Below are 21,991 nucleotides of genomic sequence, written 5' to 3' on the forward strand. Positions count from 1 at the left end.
AGCACATCGCTGGTTTGAAATCCAGCTCCAGCTATGGTTATTGAGGTGCCTAAAGCAGGAGCCCATGACAATGTCTGGCACACAGTGTCAGAAGCTAAGTGGTTGTGGTGTTTGGGGAATCTGAACCAAAGGGGACATATTGTAATAGTAAGATGTTATGTTTTATATTTCGTATGATTTAGAATGAGGGATGAAGAATAATGAGATAATTTAGCATGTATTAAATGTATTGGTGTATGGTTTGATCATCTCCTGTCAGCCACCCTTTTTGAATAGCAAAAAGGAATGGCCTAATGGGCCATTTGGTAAAGATGCATCAGCCAGAATCTGCATCTGGGCTAATTTCAAGACAATAACAGATGTTTTAAGGTCACTATTTTGTTGTAGGTTTAGCATTTTAAAATAAGTAAAAGAATGCCATGATTGTTTTCTTGTGCATTGCAACTTGATGTTCCTGTTTAAAATGTTCTGTGTAAATTAATTCTGTTTTGTGTGTGAATGAGGAATGTGTGTGTAAAGAGATAAGTGTGAAGGCCATCGCTGAGCCAGATGTATGAGGGAGGAACCAGAGACAGATGCAAGGGCACCAGGAGGCTGCAACACGCCCATGTTGAAATGTCAGAGGAGGGCAGATTGATTACTTTAAAGATGAGACAGGCACCTATCAATAGTGACACGATAGCTGTGATAAAGAATGAGAAGGACAATTTAAGAAAACAAGCACTTGTCAAACAACAATTGATTACAGCATGATGGAGCAAAACTCATTGGTCCCAATGAAGGAAAATCACTATCTAAATAGGGTGCCTTGCCATGAAATTTTGAGTTTATCCTGCCAAGACTTCCCCGGATCATTGTATCATGACCGAAGGAACCCGGCTCCTCCCTACCCATGATCAACCTAGCTGGCCACTAGTCTGGACTGGTAACTATAAATCGATTGGTGGGACTGTGTGTGTGTGTGTGGTGTGATTGAATGCATATGTTAATAGTTGTATCTTCAATAAATGTGGTGTATTGCCTTTTCCCCTGAAAAAGATCCTGTGTGCTTCTCATAAGCATAACATTTTTCGTGGAGAATTGTGAAAGGGGGAAGACATGCACTGTGACTTTTGAACATACTGCTAAATATTGCTAAAAGATATACCATACGTATAAAGTGATCGATCATTCATGTGTGCATACCTCAGGTCGTACATGTGCCAGACCATAATGCGGAGGGTTAGAGTCCTCGCTCCTACCCATCTGTTGCGGAAAAATTGCATAGGTGAATATACTCTCGATCATAGCAGGATCGAGCCCAAAAGGTAGGGGTCTTAGCGTTTTCCCCCGCCTGCTCTGTTAGGCAGAGGTTTTTTTAGTGGGTATAGACTTTTGTGTTTTGTAAGTCCCAGCACAAGTATGGGCATGAAAGAGTTATAAAGGTAAAAGAGATTCATAAAGAAATATGTCCAGGTGGTATTTTCTATGTGAGACCCAACTCTGAAGGATATAGGAGTGTGGGCAAATAGTGGTAGCACCAGTGTAAGAAATGTTTAAAAGGAAGCAATCCAAAGATGATACTTTGTTCAAAAGATTACTCCTTTTAAACAGATCTTGTTCTGTTAAACCAAACTCTGAAGGATATAGGAGTTGGGCCATATAGTATTTTGTGTGATTGATATTGTGGTGATTTCACAATTTTGAAAGAAATATTTAAGGAAAGGAACCAGGAAGGGTGGGGGCTAGTTGAGGAGCCTACCCTCCTTGCTAAATTGGTAGTGGAACAAAGCCTGTGTCCATGAAAAGGAAAGGTTCAGCGAGGAAAGCAGGATCGGGCCCAGACAAGCAGGCAGGCAGCAGATAAAAAAATGGGAAAACAGGTTGGAAGCCTTGAAGGCATAGTGGCAGGAGTAAGGGAAAAAAAAGTAAGTAAGGGCATGGGGATTTCAGATCCCTGGAACAATACTTGGAATGGTGAAATCTGAGTTGATTAAAGTATCATTTTGGGAGATAAGCAAGTGATTTAAGGAAAGAGAGTGAGAAGTTAACTCTGAGGAGGCTGGAGGGAATTAAGCAGTTGAACACTGCAAAACTGTTAAAAAAGAAAAGTGTTATAGAAAGAGAATTCTTGGTTTCTTTGCAGCCATTCTGAAGGAAAAATGGGCCCTTTTCCAAAGGAATGTCTATAAATAAGCCAGGCAAAGAGATAATCTGATTTAAATCATTTGACTACGAACAATTTAGTCAAATTCTCTAAAAGAACATAAGGGGTTTCTATTGGAACTTAATTGCCCCCAAATGTATATAAATGTAATCTATGTACAGCTGTGTAAAAATTAAAGCAGTGTAAGGGATGTTAAGAAAACAGAATATGTGTGTATAAATATATTGTATAAATATGTGGAATGTTTAAACCAACACTCCTGGTTTGTAAAACTCTTGTTTTGTAGGTATAAAATGAATTGGTTTTGTTTTTAAATAATATCACTAAAATCCTACTATTACAATATCATGTTTTCATACCCAGTTTGATCATAACCAGTCACAACACCGAAATCTCTGAGCAGGAGCATTGTGTCATGTTGTGGAGCTGACTGGATGTTTGCTGCTAGTTCGTGTAGAATCTGTCTTTTTTCCACAGATGATGCATCTTCTAGTGGTGCATTAGCCACAATGAAAGATAAGTGTCCATGCCCATGTTGAAGTTGAGCATAAATTAAGAGTGGGGAGCTGGGGTTTCACATGGTTAAAGTCTGTGCAAGAGGTTGTCTAATAACAAGTGCCACACCTTGAATATGGTGTGTCCTGTAGAAATGGAATCCTTCCATAGGGATTTGATAATTTTGTGCCAGGCAAGCCTCTGTGATGCCAGAAATTACAGTCTTGTAGTGGGTGAGGCCTTTGGCAATGCAGTACTATTCAGTATTAACACATTGCATGTGGCAACATAGAATTCACCTTTGAGGTCTGGTTTGGACTTCTGGGGAGTTAGGGCCATCAGGGCTGTGCCTTCCCTGAGCGGGGTTTGGGTCATGCCCATCATATGCATGCAAACCCCGTTCCTCCTCTGAGAGCTGGTCATAATAAGGGGTTTATCCAGGGCTTGTTGTTGCAGTTTGTAATGGCTGGTTGCCCCTTTATTTTGCTCTGCCTCTTTTGGACTCGGAGATGCTTTGGGGGGGATGGAGAGGGTGAACCATCCCCCTTCCTGGGAATTCTTCTGCCAGATGACATTGGTTCCTGAGGATGTGGATGACGGTTCTGAAGATCTAGTTCCTTTTCCGCCCTGTGCAGTGTACGCATCTGCAGTCATTTACCTTCACTACCATAGGGGAACTTGGATCTCATTCACTGGGTCTGCTGTTGCCTTCCCTCAGTACCCTGAGCAGGGGACCTTGTTGGGTGCTGTCAACACAGTCAGAGCCAGTCAGACCTGGGGCTAGCATGAGCAGGGATGACCACCCCCTGAAATAGAGCATCTAATGCTGCTATTTACCTGTATAGGGTGAATGATTTACAAAATTGAGACATGCTTTATTTGTTCATCAAGTTATTTGACCATTTCATTGGAATCAGTAAAGTATATGAAATTGCTTAGAAAGTGGTTTCCAGGGGTGGTTCAAGTTATCACTAGTCCTATAATATAGGAATTTTTGCATAGATAATTGTTCACCAAGGAATCCAGGGCTGGATTTCTGTAATGCACTGTGCCTAGATATGAATCTCTAGACCTAAAACTTCAGCTGGTGCAGAATGCAGCTTACTTAGGGATGGGTGCTGGCAAGATCCCTCTGCCTTGTAGTCTGAATTAGTTTCTAGTATTTTTCTGGGTACAGTTTAAAGTTTTAGAGACCACCTCTTTTCTTAGTTCCATGGCAATTGGCTCAGGCACTCAAATTAATAGTCCTTGGTTTAAATGAGAGCTCCTTGCTAGCCGGGCATTTTCAATGTGAACGGATCTCTGGTCTAGAGCTCATTCCCTCCCTGATTTAAAACATTTGTCTGTTGACTCAAGCATTTGGCAAGGCCTATCTATTTTCCCAGGGTTTCTGTGAGGGGATGAGTTGAGAAAGCAACAAAAGGGCTACAAGGCAAGAGATTTTTCGTTTTGGTGGGCTTGGGAGGCTTTGTATGGTGATACCACTCTAATTAGAGTTCTGTATGCGTTATTTTATAGATTGCAACTGCAGTTGTAGAACTGGATAGTTACATTTCTCTAAACTAGAATGAATAAAAAAAATTCTGGGGATGGGGGAAAATAACTTGAAAGAGACTGATCTCAATGTATTCCTGCTCCTAGGGTTGAAACCTAAAGTCGCACACTGTAGTACATGTGTTCCCACCACTCTTCTGGCCAATTCATTTCTGACCATAGTTAGTGTAGATGCCCCTGTGGTGTGCAGTTGTGGTGACCATTCTTCTACCCAAGCATGCTACAGTGAATTGGTTTGTTGCCCATACTAACATGATCCTCCATATAGAGGCAATTATGAGACACCTGTGTTTGTTTGTTCAGGCAGGGGGTGAGGGGGTGGATCATGCTAAGTATTTCTGATTTCTGAAGAAGAGTTAGATTGCATTGAAACCAATCTGGAGAAATGTTAAACCACTGAAACCGAAAGTTTGTCTTAATAGAGCTAAGCATTCTTAACTCACTTTCTCGAAGAAATATTTGGAACTGTATTTATTCATCAGATCTTTCCTGCCTCACACGCTCTACTAGTATCTTCCCTTTCACAGAAGGTTACCAAGGAAACTGGAAAATTAACTTGGTATATTCTTACAGGTTCTAAGAAAGGAAACAAAGCTGGAAATCCCAGCTGCCTTCTTTTCACAGCAGCAGAACTTATCTTCCTCACTTGTTTACTGTTATATGGAAACTTTTCTCCACCTGCTGACTATAAGGAAAGAGCTTCAGGGGTTCAAGCAGAGGACTGGGATATAGACAACTTATATTACATTATGGGTCACTTGTATGATAATGTCTGTATTGGATTGAGAGTGGTTATTATAATACTGTGACATTTTAAGAGTGCTAGGTTATTTATTAGTAAACATTTTTGTGTGGGACAGCCTATCTTGAACTTGTTCAGAGCAGGGGATAGGAGGTAATCCTACATGATCAAGTAACATTCCCAGGATACATCTATGTTAAAGATGCAAAAAAGGTGCTGGTGTGAAACTGAGATACAAGTTCAACAAGTGGGCAGTATAGCAGAATGACACTCTGACACTCCTTTATATAACCACTGAGCTGTACAAGTTGCCAACATCTATACCTTCTCACATTTTAGGCAGGCTGAAAGCTGACTCATGAAGAGCATGTCTAAATGCATGCATAATTATTTGAAAACAGTCACCATATTATTCATACAGAAAAATGCACTCCTTAAAGGGCATTGAACATCTGTGCAAGCTGCTTTGCTTCCATAATTAGCTCCTTTAGGAACATGAACCTTATTTGGACGAAGTCCATTTTACCATTGGTGAAATCCAAAGGAGAATACCAGTGTCCATTGTCAGTAGAGATAAGTAAGTGTCTGAGTCCAGAAGGCTGATGTAACCATCCATTATCACTCTTAGTAATTGATCCCAGATGATCTTTGTAAACAAGGGCAATGTGTGAATTTTATTAGGAATTTAAGGCATCTCTCTCCACAGTATAAATGAAGTTATGTGTAGAAGTGAATAGAGAAAGTTTCAATCTTTTCCCGTTACCAGTCACATATCTCCTGAGTTTTAGACTTGTCATCTTTGCACTCATATAAGATTGATTAGTTTCTACAAGCGTAAGCTAAAAATGAGGTGCAGAGCTGGCACATAAAAAGAAACCCTGGGATAAATTAACATCAAGCTCATCTGCAAGAGTTGAAAGAGGAAAAGACTTTTCTCCTTTTAGCAAAACCTTGTGGGGAATAACCAATGGTTGAAGGGTAAAAGCTCTCCTGAACTGGAGGAGTGAGGAAAAAGCCACCCTAAGTAATGAATATGTTATACAGTATAGAGTAGGCTATTGCGTAGTAGCTGAACAAAAGAGTGATACTATACTTTAGAGTTCTGCTCTGAGGTTTCGTCTTTGATTTGTTGCTGTATTTTACTTATTTGTTGATATTTAACTATATTAATTTATATTTAAAGAATAAGAAGGATGAAATCCCTTACTTTCTTGGGTGGGTGACTGCATTGTACAAACTCCTGTTATCTGTAAGTTTGTTAATGCCTCCTTTAAACAAGCTTTTGTCAACTTCTAAATTCAGTGGTCATCTTAAGAAATAATCACTTAGTATGGTCTCTCACCTCCCTCTTTGGGCAAGGTTATTAAGAAGATTGTGACAACAGGCTTACTCCACTGGTATGTAATTTCCTCTAGTCTTTTGGGCTTCAGGCCTTGATATGCAATGGAAATAATGTATAATGCTAATGGATTATCTCCTCACACCAACATCAATCATATGTCTATGCTATGTCTATGTCTATGGGCTGTGGCTGACATGACTGCAGGATCAGGTAGGGGTGGACAGAATTACTTTCAGATAGCTTCATTCATTCCCCTCAGAGATGGTTATCATAGAATTGTTGGACTGGAAGGGACCTCGAGAGGTCATTGTCCAGTGCCCTGCATGATGTGGAGTTGCTCCTTTTTAGGACTGTCGCTGATAGTCTTCTAAGACTCATTTTGCTCATCTTGTTCAATGTGTGTGAGGCTACTTCAGGTATGAATTCTTGATTCAAGAACAATACAAATCCACAATATCCAAACCTTATGTTGAAGAGAAGCAGCAGGCGACATCTACCATTCTACTGCAGTAGCCAGTTATGTACTGGCTGTGTGCATGTAAGGGCTCTGATGTTGAGACAGCTTAAAGATTTGTTTAGAACATTTTCCTAGAGTGAAGCAAAACACTTTTATTCCAGCTTCATTCTATTTATCTGGATGACCCAAGATGAATAGAGGATCATTACTTTTAACACTTGTAGAAGGAGGATAGTGTTTTGTTTTGAAGGAAAAGTGATGTGTAAAAGGTCAAACAGCATTGTCTTCTCCTAGTAAAGTCAATTCTACTGATGGAAACTTGAGCTCTGAGGTGGACAAAGACAGGAACACTGCTAATATCCATTTCCATCAGATTAGCTATTGACTAGACATAACATCTAAAGTTGTCTGCTTTGAAAAGGTTTCCCCTTGAGTTGTCAAAAGGCACAATTTAAGATCATTTTAAATTTTCAGGGGACATCCAGTAGTAGAAAATTCGCTCACACTGAGAAGTACAAAGAAATCAGGCAATCAGGAGATTATGTCTCCACAGTCCTGAAGAAGAGGAATATGCAACTTCAATATTTAGGAATTTAGAATTTTATAGAGAGAACCCCCAAAGGAAAAATAGATTTTTTAATCCTCTCCTCATTATAGAATACATCTGCAAAAAGTTGTCTGAATTACTCAATTAAAGAAATAAGGGTAAATGATATTAATAAAACAAAGGCAGATACTTATGAAAAAGAGACACTAAATACTAACACATTATATATGCTTTTAAAAGGAAAATAAAAATTTTTCCTTTCAGCTAATATTTGTCAGTTAGAAAAGGGACACCTGGACACTTTGGATGTATTAGTCCTTTCCTTCACCAGAAAACCTATTAGGATGGGGGGGGGGGGCTATATATTGAACATATTCCATAGACAAGACATAAGATTAATTGTTAGCTACTTAATACAACAATTAGGAGGATGCCATTTTAATAAGGGATATCATCATGTAGAAAAATAATTTGCCACTTATTGCTTGTAATATTCTTAATAAAATGAAATTCTCATGAGATAACTGGTTGAATGAGGAATTAATCCAGAACTGTGCCTGCTGCTGTATTTTCTGTGTTGTTTGTTTAAATTCAAACCATTTTAAAGGGATGCAATCTATGTTTAAAATAAACTAGGGCCCAATTCTGCACTCCTTATTCAGGCAAAACTCCCAATGAAGTCACTCCCAGTGATTTTGTAATATTTGATGGTCTGTTAAAAATGGTATTTGTGGGCAGGAGTGGGAAACTGTAGAATATCAAATTAAGCACTTGTGTATGTAACCTTTTGCTAAATACCATAGCATAAGAATATTATATTGATTGATAAATTGAAGAAAGCAGCCTGTATGGAGTTTAGAAAATCAGGGATTGTGATTTTAAATATCAAAGTATAATATTTCCTCATTCATTTTACCCCCCTCCCCCTTTTAAAAGGCAAGTGATAACACAAGATAAGATGAGTTTGGAAAAACAATTTTTTGCAATAATTTGTTTTCATTAATTTGGAAGGGGAATAAAAAAGCCAAAGTTTATGTTTTTAGACAACTGCAAACTTTTAGCTTTTTTAACAAAGCAAAAATCCCTTCAATTTGAAAACATGAAATTTTCATTGGTTTATTTTTCATGTAAAATACATTTTTGAGCAGCTGTAACAGCTACTTCCATTCATTTTTGCTTTACATTTTCATGCGCTTCTGCACTTCTAGGTACAGCTGCCGCTGTACGTGGAAATATCAAAACTATCACAAAGTTTGACCCAGTCAGACTACAGTGTTCTTGAAACCTTGCAAAGAAAAATGTTCTTGCAAGAAGACTAAAATCCCCACTGGCAGCATTGTTTCACAGTATCTTTACAGAAGGAATATAAGGCTTTTTCTGGGAAGCTATTTCTAACTGCGTGGATGATTTTTTGTTGTTGTTGTATTTTCCTTTATTTTCATTAGTTTTTTTGTGGCTAGGCTAATTTAAAATAGGGAAATAGGGCCCATAACTACATTATGCTTGTAAGGAAAAATATTTTGCATCATTGGATGCATATATGTATTTATATATAAAAAATCTTTATGTCAAATATTTCATATTTTACTCACAAAAAACTCTCATTAAAGACAAGAGGAGTTTTTTCTACATAATGTCCAAATGATTTGGTATTGTGAACCTGATCTTTAAGTGATTCCTGTAGCAGCAATGGGAAGATTACTGAAGCATCCCAAGAAGACTGGTGATCTGGATGTGTCTGTTAATAACTGATTATTTTAAGATGGGAGCATTGAATATTAACTACATCTAGTCAGAAAAAGATTCCCATCCCCATTGGAAAATTGATGAAGATGGGACAGGAAGCGGCAATCTTTGATCTAGATTTTCTACCAAATTTGAAAACTGAAAAATTTTGGCTGAAAACAACAACAACAAAAATATTTTGAAAGTGGTGCTCTAGTGTCTCATGGGAGTTGTAGTTTGAGAGTTTGAGGCACCCATTCTCCTTACAGGCCAGGTTCTCTGGTCAGGTTCTCTCTCCCATGATGCCCTATAATCTCTCCTCTTGGGACGGCAGGTAGTATATCATGGGAGATGTTGTACACCCAGGGAGTCTGGCCTTTAGAAGAGAATGGGGACATGAGACACCTGAACTACAACTCCCATGAGACACTGTGCCAGCATTTCCAACCTGAATTATTTCAGTTTTAGGGCATTCCGTTTTTCAACAAAAAATAAATTTTCTAGAGAAGATGGATACTTTAGTGAACAATTTTTTTTCATCAAACTCACTTATGTTGAAAAACAGTTTTGATGGAAACTTTTTGATCATCCCTAGTGCTAAAAGGACTTCAGTGATTAGCTAATGTAATCCAAATCAATACCTGATTTAAGTGGATTGTCTTCAGGGAGAGTTGCGCCTGCTTGTTCATTTGACATTAAAAATCTGTCATCCAACTGTTATAGTTTTAGGGCCCAATCCTGCAAACATGAGCTGATCCTGCAAACATGAACAGATCTTTCTTTCAGTAGGATGAAACATGAAAAGTTACATGCAGGTTTGCAAAATTGGGACCTTAATATCTTTCCAGATCCTAACACCCCTATTAAGTAATTGAGGAATGTTATGTGCAAATAACCCATCTTCATCCGAATTAATTGGGTTCTGACAAAGGTGTTACCCTAAATCTTCATACTACATAGGCCACTTAATTTAAATGTATGCTGTCAGGGTTCCCTCTCCACTCTGAACTCTGGGGTACAGGTGTAGGGACCCGCATGAAAGATCCCTTAAGCTTATTTCTACCAGCTTAGGTTAAAACTTCCCCAAGGCAGAAATACTTTCTTTATCCTTGGACGGTATTGCTGCCACCGCCAAGTGATTTAGACAAAAAAATTAGGAAAAAGGGCCACTTGGAGTCCCTGTTTCCCCAAAGTATTCCCCCAAGCCCCTTCACCCCCTTTCCTGGGGAGGCTTGAGAATAATATACTAACCAATTGGTTACAATGTGAGCACATATCAAACCCCTTGTTTTTTAGGACACTGAAAATCAATCAGGTTCTTAAAAGAAGAATTTTATTTTTTTGTAAAAAGTAAAGGAATCACACCTGCAAAATCGGGATGGAAGGTAACTTTACAGGGTAAATAAAAAGATTTAAAACACAGAGGATTCGCCTCTGACTCTGCTTTCCAGTTACAAAACAGGAATGAAATTACCTCTTAGCATAGGGAAAATTTAAAAGATAAAACAAAAGAGAATCTAATGCATTTCCTTGCCTGAGTTACAATTTTTGTAATTTTAGATGCTCATTTCAGGTATGTTTTCAGGAGATGTTTTTTTTCTGCCTGGAACCTCTCTCCATCCAGAGAGGGAACAAACAAAGAGAGCACAAACAAAACCTCCACCCCACCCCCAGATTTGAAAGTATCTTCTTTTCCCATTGGTCCTTCCGGCCAGGTGCCAACTAGGTTAATTGAACTGATTAACCCCTTACAGGTAAGGCAATTTAGTACAGCTGCCCTGTGTATATTTATGACATGCCCCTCCCCCTCAAATCACAGGCACTGCTGGACAGCCTGTTTCACACTGGCTGTGATTTGTTCCTGGAGCTCTAGGAGAAAACAGAGTTAATAAGACACATGCACATCTAGACATACTACTGATTATATAAGAACTAACAATATTTTTTACATTTCAAGGAAGATTTTAATCAACTGATTCTCTGAAACTTTCAGAGGAGAGTGCATCAGCCACTTTGTTAGAAGCCCCTGAAATGTGCTGTATTTCAAAATCAAAATCTTGGAGAGCTAAACTCCACCAAAGAATTTTTTTGTTATTTTCCTTGATTTTCCACTTCAGCACAGCATGATCGGTTTGCAGGTGGAAACACCATCCCCAAACATATGGGTGTCGCTTTTTCAGAGCATATGCATGGTGTAACATTCCTTTTCGGAGACTGACCAGTGGCTTTCTTTCTCAGACAGTTTTTTGCTGTGAAACGTGACAGGATGGAATTCTTGATCTGGTCCTTCCTGCATTAAGTTGCTCCCACACCATGGTTGGACACATCTGTGGTTACTAGGAAATTCTGAGACCCTTAGGACAGGGTCAGACATGAGTGTCACTTTAAGCTGGTTAAAGGCCTTCTGACACTCTTCAGTCCACTGAACTGCATTTGGCTGTTTCTTTTTGGTCAGGTCTCTCAGTGGGGCAGAGATTTGGCTGTAGTGGGGTACAAATCGCCTCTAATATCCGGCCAAGCCTAAGAAGGATTGGACCTGTTTCTTTGACTTTGGAACAGGCCACTTTTGGATAGCATTCACTTTGGCCTGTAGGGGGTTGATAGTTCCTTGACCCACCTGTGTCCAAGGTACATCATTCAGTTTAGGTCTATTTGACACTTTTTAGCCTTAACAGTTAGTCCTGCCTCCCTTATGCGCTCAAAGATTTTCTGGAGATGCTTCAGGTGTTCTTCCCATGAATCCCATGAAAATATGGCCACATTGTCAAGATAGGCGACTGCCGTTTCTCCCAATCCCACTAGGAGACTATCTACAAGTTTCTGGAAGGTGGCGGGTGCATTTCACAGCCCGAAAGGGAGCACATTAAATTCATACAGCCCCTTATGGGTGATGAAGGCTGACCTTTCCTTGGCAGATTCATCTAGCGATACTTGCCAGTACCCCTTGGTTAAGTCTAAGGTAGAGATGAACTGGGCATGTCCCAGTTTCTCCAATAGCTCATCTGTGCATGGCATTTGATAGTTGTCTGGGCGATTTACAGCATTTAGCTTACGGTAGTCCACACAAAAGCGTATTTCCCCATCTGGTTTGGGAACTAGAACCACTGGAGATACCCAGGCACTTTCAGAGGGGCAGATTACACCCATTTTTAGCATGTCTTGGATCTCCCGTTCTATAGAAGTTTTGGCTTGAGGAGCCACCTGGTAAGATTGGGCTCTAATTGAGCCAGCATTACCTGTGTCAATGGAGTGGTATGCCTGTTCGGTCCATCCCAGGGTGTCTGAGAACATCGGCACGAAACTAGTGCACAGCTCCTTGATCTGCTGTTGCTGCATACATACAAGGGTCATGAAGAGTTTCACCTCTTCCATGCCAGTGTCACTTTTTTCTTCATAGTAGACACCTTTAGGCCACTCAGCGTCATCTCCTCCCTTGGCTGTAAACTGAAGAACCTTTAACTCTCTGGAATAGAAGGGCTTTAGAGAATTAACATGGTACGCTTTAGGCTTTAGGTTTGAGGTTGGGGACGCTATGAGATAGTTAACAGCTCCTAAGCACTCTTGACCGTAAATGGCCCTTCCCATGACACTTTCATCTTATGTGCCTGGAGCGCATTCAAGACCATGTCCTGGTCCCCTACTTTGAAGGAACACTCTCTGGCATGTTTATCATACCAGGCATTTTGCTCTTCCTGAGCATCTTTTAGATTTTCTCTAGCAAGGGCTAAAGAGTCTCAGAGGGTGTTTTGTAGGTTGTTTACAAAGTCCAGAATGTTAATTCCTGGAGAAGGCATAAACCCCTCCCATTGCTGCTTCACCAACTGTAATGGCCCCTTAACCTCACACCCATACACAAGTTCAAATGGTGAAAAGCCCAAACTGGGATGCGGTACAGCCCTGTAGGCAAAGACCAACTGCTGCAACACTAGGCCGTAATCGTTGGAGTGTTCATTTATGAATTTACATATCATGGCCCCCAAAGTTCCATTACACTTTTCCACCAGGCCACTTTTTTGATGGTGGTAAGGGGTGGCAACCAAGTGGTTCATCCCATGAGCTTCCCAAAGGCTTTTCACGGTCCCTGCCAGGAAATTAGTTCCCGAATCTGTAAGGATGTCGGAGGGTCAACCTACCCTAGCAAAAATGTCTGTTAATGCCTGTCCCATGCTTTTAGCCCTGGTGTTGCTTAGAGCTACTGCTTCCGGCCATCGGCTAGCAAAATCCATGCAAGTCAATATGTACAGCTTTCCTCTGGATGTCTTCTTAGGGAAAGGACCCAGAATATCCAGAGCTACATGCTGAAATGGAACCTCAATGATGGGGAGTGGCTGGAGAGGGGCCACTTCCCATTCCCTCCCAGTGGAATGACTTCCCCAAACTGTCCTTGATCCTGTTCACCCCAGCATGGCCACTAAGGTGATCGTGGGCTAAGTTTAAGAGCTTTTCCCTATACTTAGTTGGAACTACCAACTGTTTCTGAGGATGCCAGACCTCCTTCTGCCCACCAGAAAGAGTCTCCTTGTATAAGAGTCCTCCTTCTATAACAAACCTGGACCTGTTATAAGAGCTGAGACATGGTGGATTGCTCCTTGCTGCCGTCCCAGCTCCCTTGAGTCTGTCATTCACTTCCTGCTCTGCCTGGAACTGTTCCATTGATGCTGGAGACATTAGTTCCTCACTGGGTTGTGGACTTGGGCTTGGTCCCATTGGAAGTGATGCAGTTCATGGCGTTGTTTCCATTGTCTGTGAACCACTTTCCTCAGGTGCACTCCAGCTGAGCCTCTTGTGCAGGTTTAGCTGCTGCTGCCAGTGCAGGCTCGGTGGTGCCCTCTGTCGTTGGAGTTGCAGACGGGATTGCAAGTGCTGAATTCAGTGCTGGCAATGGTTTTGGTGTTGGTTGCTCCACCAGTTCCAGTTTTGGGACTGGTTCTGGCTGGGTCTCTGCGACAGGATCCATTACTGCTGTCGCAGATGTTGGAATGGGGTCCGGTTCCACCACCTCAGTCTGGGTCTTTGGTAACACAGACGGGGCCCTTGTAGAAAGCTCAGGAACAGGGATAGGCATGAAAGCTTGCTTAGCCTGTCTGTGGGTGACCATTTCCACCCTCTTGGCCATCTTCACATGGTTGGCCAAGTCTTCCCCCAGCAGCATGGGAATAGGATAATCATCATAGACTGCACAAGTCCACATTCCTGACCAGCCCTTGTACTGGACAGGCAACTTGGCTGCGGGCAAGTCAAAAGAGTTTGACATGAAGAGTTAAATCATCACTTGGGCCTCTGGGTTGATGAATTTGGGGTCCACTAAGGATTGGTGGATAGCTGACATCTGTGCTCCAGTATCCCTCCATGCTATAACCTTCTTCCCACCCACACTCACAATTTCCCTTCACTCTGAGGGTATCTGGGAGGCATCTGGGCCTGAGGACCTTTGGTGTAACCCCAGTGCAATGAACTGTAATCTGTTGGGGTTCTTGGGGCAGTTGGCCTTTACATGCCCCAGCTCTTTACATTTAAAACATTGCCCAGCTGACTGGTCACTGGGACGAGGTGGATTGCTGGAGAAAGCCAAAAGGAAAAAAGTGTGTCCTTTTAAAATCCTGTGCTTCTGGTTCAAAATGATCCCACCGCGCTGCCACCATGTCAGGGTTCCCTCCCCAGTCTGAACTCTGGGTTACAGATGTGGGGACCCGCATGAAAGACCCCCTAAGCTTATTTCTACCAGCTTAGGTTAAAACTTCCCCAAGGCACAAATTCTTTCCTTGTCCTTGGACGGTATTGCTGCCACCACCAAGTAATTTAGACAAAAATTTAGGAAAAAGAGCCACTTAGGCAATTTAGTACAGCTGCCCTGTGTATATTTATGACATATGCTATAAACCTTTTAAATTCAGCTGGCCAGACAAAGGAGGTAATTAAATATATACCAGAAGTTTTGAATCCTGGAAGAAAGACTTGTAGGGAAATTTACTGTTTTATCTGTTTACAAAGGTGGACTCAGGACAATGGGATAACACATTGGAACTGGACACATGCTCATCTAAGCCAATGTCAGGAAGGAATAAATGTTTATCTGCAGCTGAAAAAGTAGGATATTTAATAAGAAACATATGTATTTTGACTCAGTGTTAATGGTATGTCACTGTTGTACACTGAACTAACTTCAAAGAGAGAGGATGGCTTAAACAAAAGCCAAAGTGTATTTCTGATACTACTTGGAAAAGATAACACTTTCATGGTAACTTTATGAGATGAAAGTATTGGTAGATTATATGTAAGTGATTAAATAGGGAAGGGAGTCATTTGGAAGATTATGCTAGGGAGAAAAACAGTGTGAGGTTTAGAAGCTAAGGGCTTGTCTTTGCTGTGACAAGCTAATGTACTGTAGATTCACACCCTGGCTTGCTGCACACTAATTTGCCGTGTAAACAAGACCTCAGTTTACAAGAGACAGCATCATGATATAAAGTGATGGAAACATTTGGATATTGGGGAATACTTAACTCACTTATTCTGTAGCCTAAGGCTGATGCCGCTTGAGAGCACTTTAAATAGTGTCCAGTCGCAGATATTTAAAATTAAACTAATTTGTATGTATTTTGTTCTATAAAATGCCAATAAAATCTTCAACTTATTTCAAAACAACACGCATTACAGATTAAAAGGAGAATATTGCAACATCATTTTTTTGTGTTAAGAAAGGGCACAACACCAGGCATTTGTGGGAGAAGGCAAGTTGGAGCGCTCACAGTGATAAGTCTAGAATATTTGGTTCTGGGGGTTGAAGTTCCAAGAAATCTCCTACTGTCCATGGAAGGTATCCTCCTTAGGTCTCCAGTTGACGCATTTCAGTGACTCAATTTCAGATTTCTTGCATTTGTTATACATTGGTGCAAAATACTCAATCACATCTAGCTCAGTAATGCAGACACTCATGAATCTAGAAAAGGAGATTCTACATCAGTACTAAAGCATTCTGTTAAAATGAACTAATAACCAGATCAGTTTAATAACACTGGTCTACAATTTTTGAGAAGTCGTCTGCTTCAGAGATAAAATGTGCTATTTATTATGTATTTTGATGTGCTGAATTCAAATATGACAATTAAAACAACTGATTGGCTACTGTTTCTAAGATATTTAAGTTTTTACATTTTATGTCTATGTATATTGTGTAGATAGTAGAGTTTTAATCATAAATTGTAAACCTAGATCTTTTCATGTGTTTATGGTTGCTTTACATGATAATATTTCACCTGTCCTGTTTATGTAACACTTTAAAAATCAGCAAAAGGGTTATATAAATAAATTTATTATGAAACAAAAGGCAAAAACTATTATGTACATAGTTTAGTCCTATTCAGTGTCTACTCGGCGCTTCTTGGCTTGTCTCTTGTATTCATTAAATGCAGCATCTCTTGTCACTGTCCAGCAATAGTCTGCAAACATTGATGGGCTCCATTTGCCCTGATAGCGTTTCTCCATTGTTGCAATGTCCTGGTGAAAACGCTCGCCGTGCTCGTCGCTCACTGCTCCGCAGTTCGGTGGAAAAAAATCTAGATGAGAGTGCAAAAAATGTATCTTTAGTGACATGTTGCAACCAAGGCTTTTGTATACCTTGAGGAGGTTTTCCACCAACAACCTGTAGTTGTCTGCCTTGTTGTTTCTGAGAAAATGTATTGCCACTAACTGGAAGGCTTTCCATGCCGTCTTTTCCTTACCACGCAGTGCATGGTCAAATGCATTATCTCGAAGAAGTTCACGAATCTGAGGACCAACAAAGACATCTTCCTTTATCTTAGCTTCACTTAACCTTGGAAATTTTCCACGGAGGTACTTGAAAGCTGCTTCTGTTTTGTCAATGGCCTTGACAAAGTTCTTCATCAGACCCAGTTTGATGCGTAAGGGTGGTAACAAAATGTTCCTTGATTCAACAAGTGGTGGATGCTGAACACTTTCCCTCCCAGGCTCCAATGACTGTCGGAGTGGCCAATCTTTCTTGATGTAGGGGGAATCTTTTGCACGACTATCCCATTCACAGAGAAAACAGCAGTACTTTGTGTATCCAGTCTGCAGACCAAGCAAGAGAGCAACAACCTTCAAATCGCCACAAAGCTGCCACTGATGTTGGTCATAGTTTATGCACCTGAAAAGTTGTTTCATGTTTTCATAGGTTTCCTTCATATGGACTGCATGACCAACTGGAATTGATGGCAAAACATTGCCATTATGCAGTAAAACAGCTTTAAGACTCGTCTTCGATGAATCAATGAACAGTCTCCACTCATCTGGATCGTGAAAGATGTTGAGGGCTGCCATCACACCATCGATGTTGTTGCAGGCTACAAGATCACCTTCCATGAAGAAGAATGGGACAAGATCCTTTTGATGGTCACGGAACATGGAAACCCTAACATCACCTGCCAGGAGATTCCACTGCTGTAGTCTGGAGCCCAACAGCTCTGCCTTACTCTTGGGTAGTTCCAAATCCCTGACAAGGTCATTCAGTTCACCTTGTGTTATGAGGTGTGGTTCAGAGGAGGAGGATGGGAGAAAATGTGGGTCCTGTGACATTGATGGTTCAGGACCAGAAGTTTCATCCTCTTCCTCTTCCTCGTCTGACTCAAGTGAGAATGATTCTGGTGCATCAGGAACCGGCAGTCCTTCTCCATGGGGTTCTGAGCGTATAGCTGATGGAATGTTTGGATAATGCACAGTCCACTTTTTCTTCTTTGACACACCTTTCCCAACTGGAGGCACCATGTAGAAGTAACAATTGCTGGTATGATCTGTTAGCTCTCTCCAAATCATTGGCACTGCAAAAGGCATAGATTTCCTTTTCCTGTTCAACCACTGGTGAAGATTTGTTGCACAAGTGTTGCAGCATATCTGTGTGGGGCCCACCTCTTGTCCTGATGTCCAATTTTGCAGCCAAAATAAAGGTGATAGGCTTTCTTAACCATAGTGGTTATACTGCGCTTTTGTGATACAAAAGTCACTTCACCACAAACATAGCAGAAGTTATCTGCACTGTTCACACAAGTACGAGGCATCTCTGCTCACTTTGGCTAAACAGAAATGTGTCCCTTTGCAAAATCAAACAGTGACAAATAAGAGAGCACAACACTGTATGATTTCTAGAGCTGATATAGGGCAATTTGTTCAGCAGAGTGATGTAAGCTTCGTTATGATTGCATCATCCATGACTTCTAGGAATAACATGATGCAATTCCTTTCATGTATGATGCAATACCAGCTTCAGATTGCATCATTCATTGTTTTGCCTAAAAAGCAAGTACTGTCCAAACCCAGTCATAGATTTATTCATAGATCCAGTCAAAGATGGATTTTAGTCATTTCTGGTTTAAATTGAGATCCCTTCCCTTTATAACTCACTTATCCTCCGCCGTTCCCAAGTCAAGGGTCGTATATACTGACCCAATAGCATATCTTGAAAACTAGAGCCAATCAACAATTTTAAGCATCATTTTCATTCTCAGTGACCCAGAATTAGTAAAGTTTGACTACATTTATTTCAGAAGCATTTTGGCTGTAGATCAGTGTTACGTGACAGTGGTGAATATTGGAGTGTCAGGGTGTCAGCCTGCTTACCCATTTTACAGTGTTGTCCTATAAGGATCCCAGAAGATATGGGGAGAAAGCCAGGTTGGGGGGAGGGATAGCTCAGTGGTTTGAGCGTTGGCCTGCTAAACCCAGGGTTGTGAGTTCAATCCTAGAGGGGGCCATTTAGGGAACTGAGGTAAAAATCTGTCTGGGGATTGATCCTGCTTTGAGCAGGGGGTTGGATTAGCTGACCTCCTGAGGTCCCTTCCAACGGTATGATTCTATGAAAGAATCATATGTTTGGAAGCCTTGAAATGGTAGACTAACAATGGATTTGACCTAATGTTCCAAAGGTAAGGTTGCATAGTAGCTTGTAGCAGACAAGGATGCTCCCAATGTTCCCCAACATGCTCACATGGAGTACAGAAGTTTATTTAATGAGGTTCAGAAGCCAGATGGAGATATTGGAGCTGAGCTTTCAAATTGTAGAGCCTGAGGTCTGGAAACTTAATTTTCCAGATCAGGAAACAGTTTCTGTCTATTTATGTGTACTTAGGGCCACAGTATCTGAGCACCTTATTCTTAATATATTTACCTTCCCAATGCTCAGTCAAGTAGGGAGGTACTATTATCCCCACTTTACAGATGGAGAACTAGGGTAGGAAGAGACTAAGGGCATGTCTATACTTACATCTAAATCGGCACTGCTGTAATCAATGCAGCGGTGTCGATTTAGTGGGTCTAGTGAAGACCTGCTAAGTCGATCACAGAGCACTCTCCCATTGACTTCTGTACTCCAGCTCCCCAAGAAGCATAAGGTAAGTGTAAAGTGAAAAATTGGGAACCTCTGTCAGCATTGTTTTCCTCTTGAGTTCAAGAGTCTGACTAACTATTCAACGTACAGGGTGAAACAGAGTTTTGTCATTTACTTTAGGGAAAAAAGGAAGTAGGAAGATAAAGCAGACAGGAATAATACACAGGCACACAAGCAACTTCATTCATGTGAATAACTCCACTGATGTCAACTGGGTTGGGCCCTATAGTAGCAACATATGGCATGAGGCTGAGCCAAGCCCTAGCATTTAAAAGAAATGGAATCTGGGTATATTTGGGTATATATTATTCAGGTCTCACTGGCTTCAGCAAATTATGGTCTGTTGAATTTGAATCAGAGAGTTAGATTATTTGTTTTAAGATAATTTTACATCCAGCACATTTGAAAATATACATATTATGGTATCATGAAGATTAGTCTATACGTACTTTCTGGTGTTTCAAAACACTTCTGATTAGTAAGGTACTTTGATTCCAGTTTTTAGTGATTTTTTCCAAAGAAAATCCTGTTTGTTTTAAAAAAACAAAAACAAAAACAAAAAACAACCCATTCTTTGGGTTTTACCAATTTGCACACAAATTTTTGAAGTGCTGGAAATCCGCTGACCTATCAGCTTAGTCTCCCTCGCAGAGTTCCCACCACATGGCACAGCACGTTTGTGCAGAGGAGAGTACCTTCCAGTTGGTGGCTGCTGCTTTGCAGTGGGAAAGTGAGACAGGCACGGAAGCCAGGACCACCCGACCCACAGCAGCTGGCCTGCAAGGAGCAAGCTTCCTCAACTTCTACGGCATGAGTAATTGGGCACCCTCACTCCCCCACATGCTGCCACCTCTGAGTACTGGACATCCTCAGCCCCACACTCTCCCCTTCATTTTGGGGTTTTACTGCGTTTGCCTGTTATAAATTTTAGAATAAATACAAGTATCAGGGGGGTAGAATAAATACAGAAATTCCCAGGAAGTTTTAAACAAATAAAAACTGAAAATGAAGAGTTTTAGCTATAAAGCTACAAAAAAAAGTTTTGTTATTTTCGATGGAGTTCAGTGAATGTATCATGTGTCCACACAGTCTAGGCCCTGTCTGCTGATCTACCCTAAGCATTTATGATGCATGAATCACCGTAGCTCTGTGAATGCAGCTGTAAGTTATATCTTGTTTAAAAAGCACATTAAGATATTACACTGCATATTGCTCAGTATAGTAAATCACAAAAAAAGTCTTACACATAATTAAGAAACAAACTGGGATAAGGCCCTAGTGCTGGTTTGAAGTTATTTGAAGGGCTTCAGCCTTTTTGCCTTTAAATGGATTTTACAGAGTAGTAACTATTTCATTTGACTTTTGTTACTGGAACCTTAATTCAAAAATTCCATAAAATTAATTAATTATTTCCATTAATTTGATTATCTCCAAAAGACCCTTGATTTCTTTCTAACGTTCCCCTTTTCAAAGTACAACCTATATCAGCTGTGCTACAGTGTAGCGACATTACATTAAACAAATGCATTTTTACCACTGACCCCCAATAACATTGACCCAAACATTAGGATCATAGGAACTGTCATACTTGATCAGACTTGCATGGCCATCTAATTTGGTATTGTGTCTCCAACACTGGCCAGCACCAGATGCTTCACTTTAAGGTGCAAGAAACTGCCATCTTCTGGGTGGATGTGGGATAATCTGCCACCCAAAAAGATGTCTTTCTGGTCTGTAACAGCTTTCCTATAACTGGCAAAGAAATGAACTTACAGTTCCATTAAAAAAAAATCAAGTTCTTTGGGGGGAAAAAAAAAGTCCCACATTTATTCTACCACCTCTTCTTTATACTGCAGTCACTGCTGGTCCTAATCTTTATTAGTAGAAAAGACCAAATCCAGGTTAGGTATATCTCTAATTTCCTCTGTGGTGAAGACTAAATTGAGAGTTTTAAGGCCTACCTAAGCAGAAATTGCTCCAAAGTCAGAAACTCAAAGTATTTCCTTCCATTAACCCTCCCCCAATTATACATTAATTTAAGTTTTCTTTTTAAATATCACAATGTTATCTACATATGCTAATCTGTTCCTCCCAAACATCTCAAAAAATTTACACACAACATTCAGCAGTGAAAGATTCAGACACATTCAGCCATGGATGTTCTCTGGCCTTATCTTTATTTGGCCACAATCTTCTGATCAAAATGACTCTCTTTCCTCAGATTGCAGGAGTATCAGATGTTATCTGTGCCATTATGTCAAAGAGATGGAAAAAAAGTAATTGCTTGTTTACACTATATATTTATGCAGGAAAAAATCCCTACATTTTTCTAGAAGATGAAACAGAGGTGAAGAATGGCTCAGTGATGAGAATGCTAGCCTGTGACTTTGGATACGTGAGTTCAATTTTCCCTATGTAGGTTGGGTTTTCAAAGGTTGGGAGAAAAGAAGCATTATCCCCATTTTACACATGGAGAGCTTAGACAAAGAAAGATAAGTGACTCACCTGAAGTCTATGGTAGAGCAAATAATTTAACCCAATGTGCTGAATGAGAGCCCATTGTCTCAACAACAAGACCATCCTTGTGAGTTCAATTTTGTGTTCT

At 40.5% G+C, this 21,991-nt stretch overlaps 1 long non-coding RNA gene across 1 annotated transcript in view; it reads left to right on the forward strand.

Moving 5' to 3' along the window:
• The first annotated feature begins 423 nt into the window (after nucleotides 1-423).
• LOC117871582 overlaps nucleotides 424-21,991 on the forward strand; it is a 35,765-nt gene continuing 14,197 nt past the window's right edge. Inside the window, exons 1-2 of the long non-coding RNA XR_004644289.1 lie at nucleotides 424-925; nucleotides 21,696-21,781. This is a non-coding gene — a long non-coding RNA (uncharacterized LOC117871582). The remainder of the gene's footprint in view (nucleotides 926-21,695; nucleotides 21,782-21,991) is intronic.

The sequence above is a fragment of the Trachemys scripta genome, chromosome 2 (assembly GCF_013100865.1).
Source record: "Trachemys scripta elegans isolate TJP31775 chromosome 2, CAS_Tse_1.0, whole genome shotgun sequence".
NCBI classification, from domain to species: Eukaryota; Metazoa; Chordata; order Testudines; family Emydidae; genus Trachemys; species Trachemys scripta.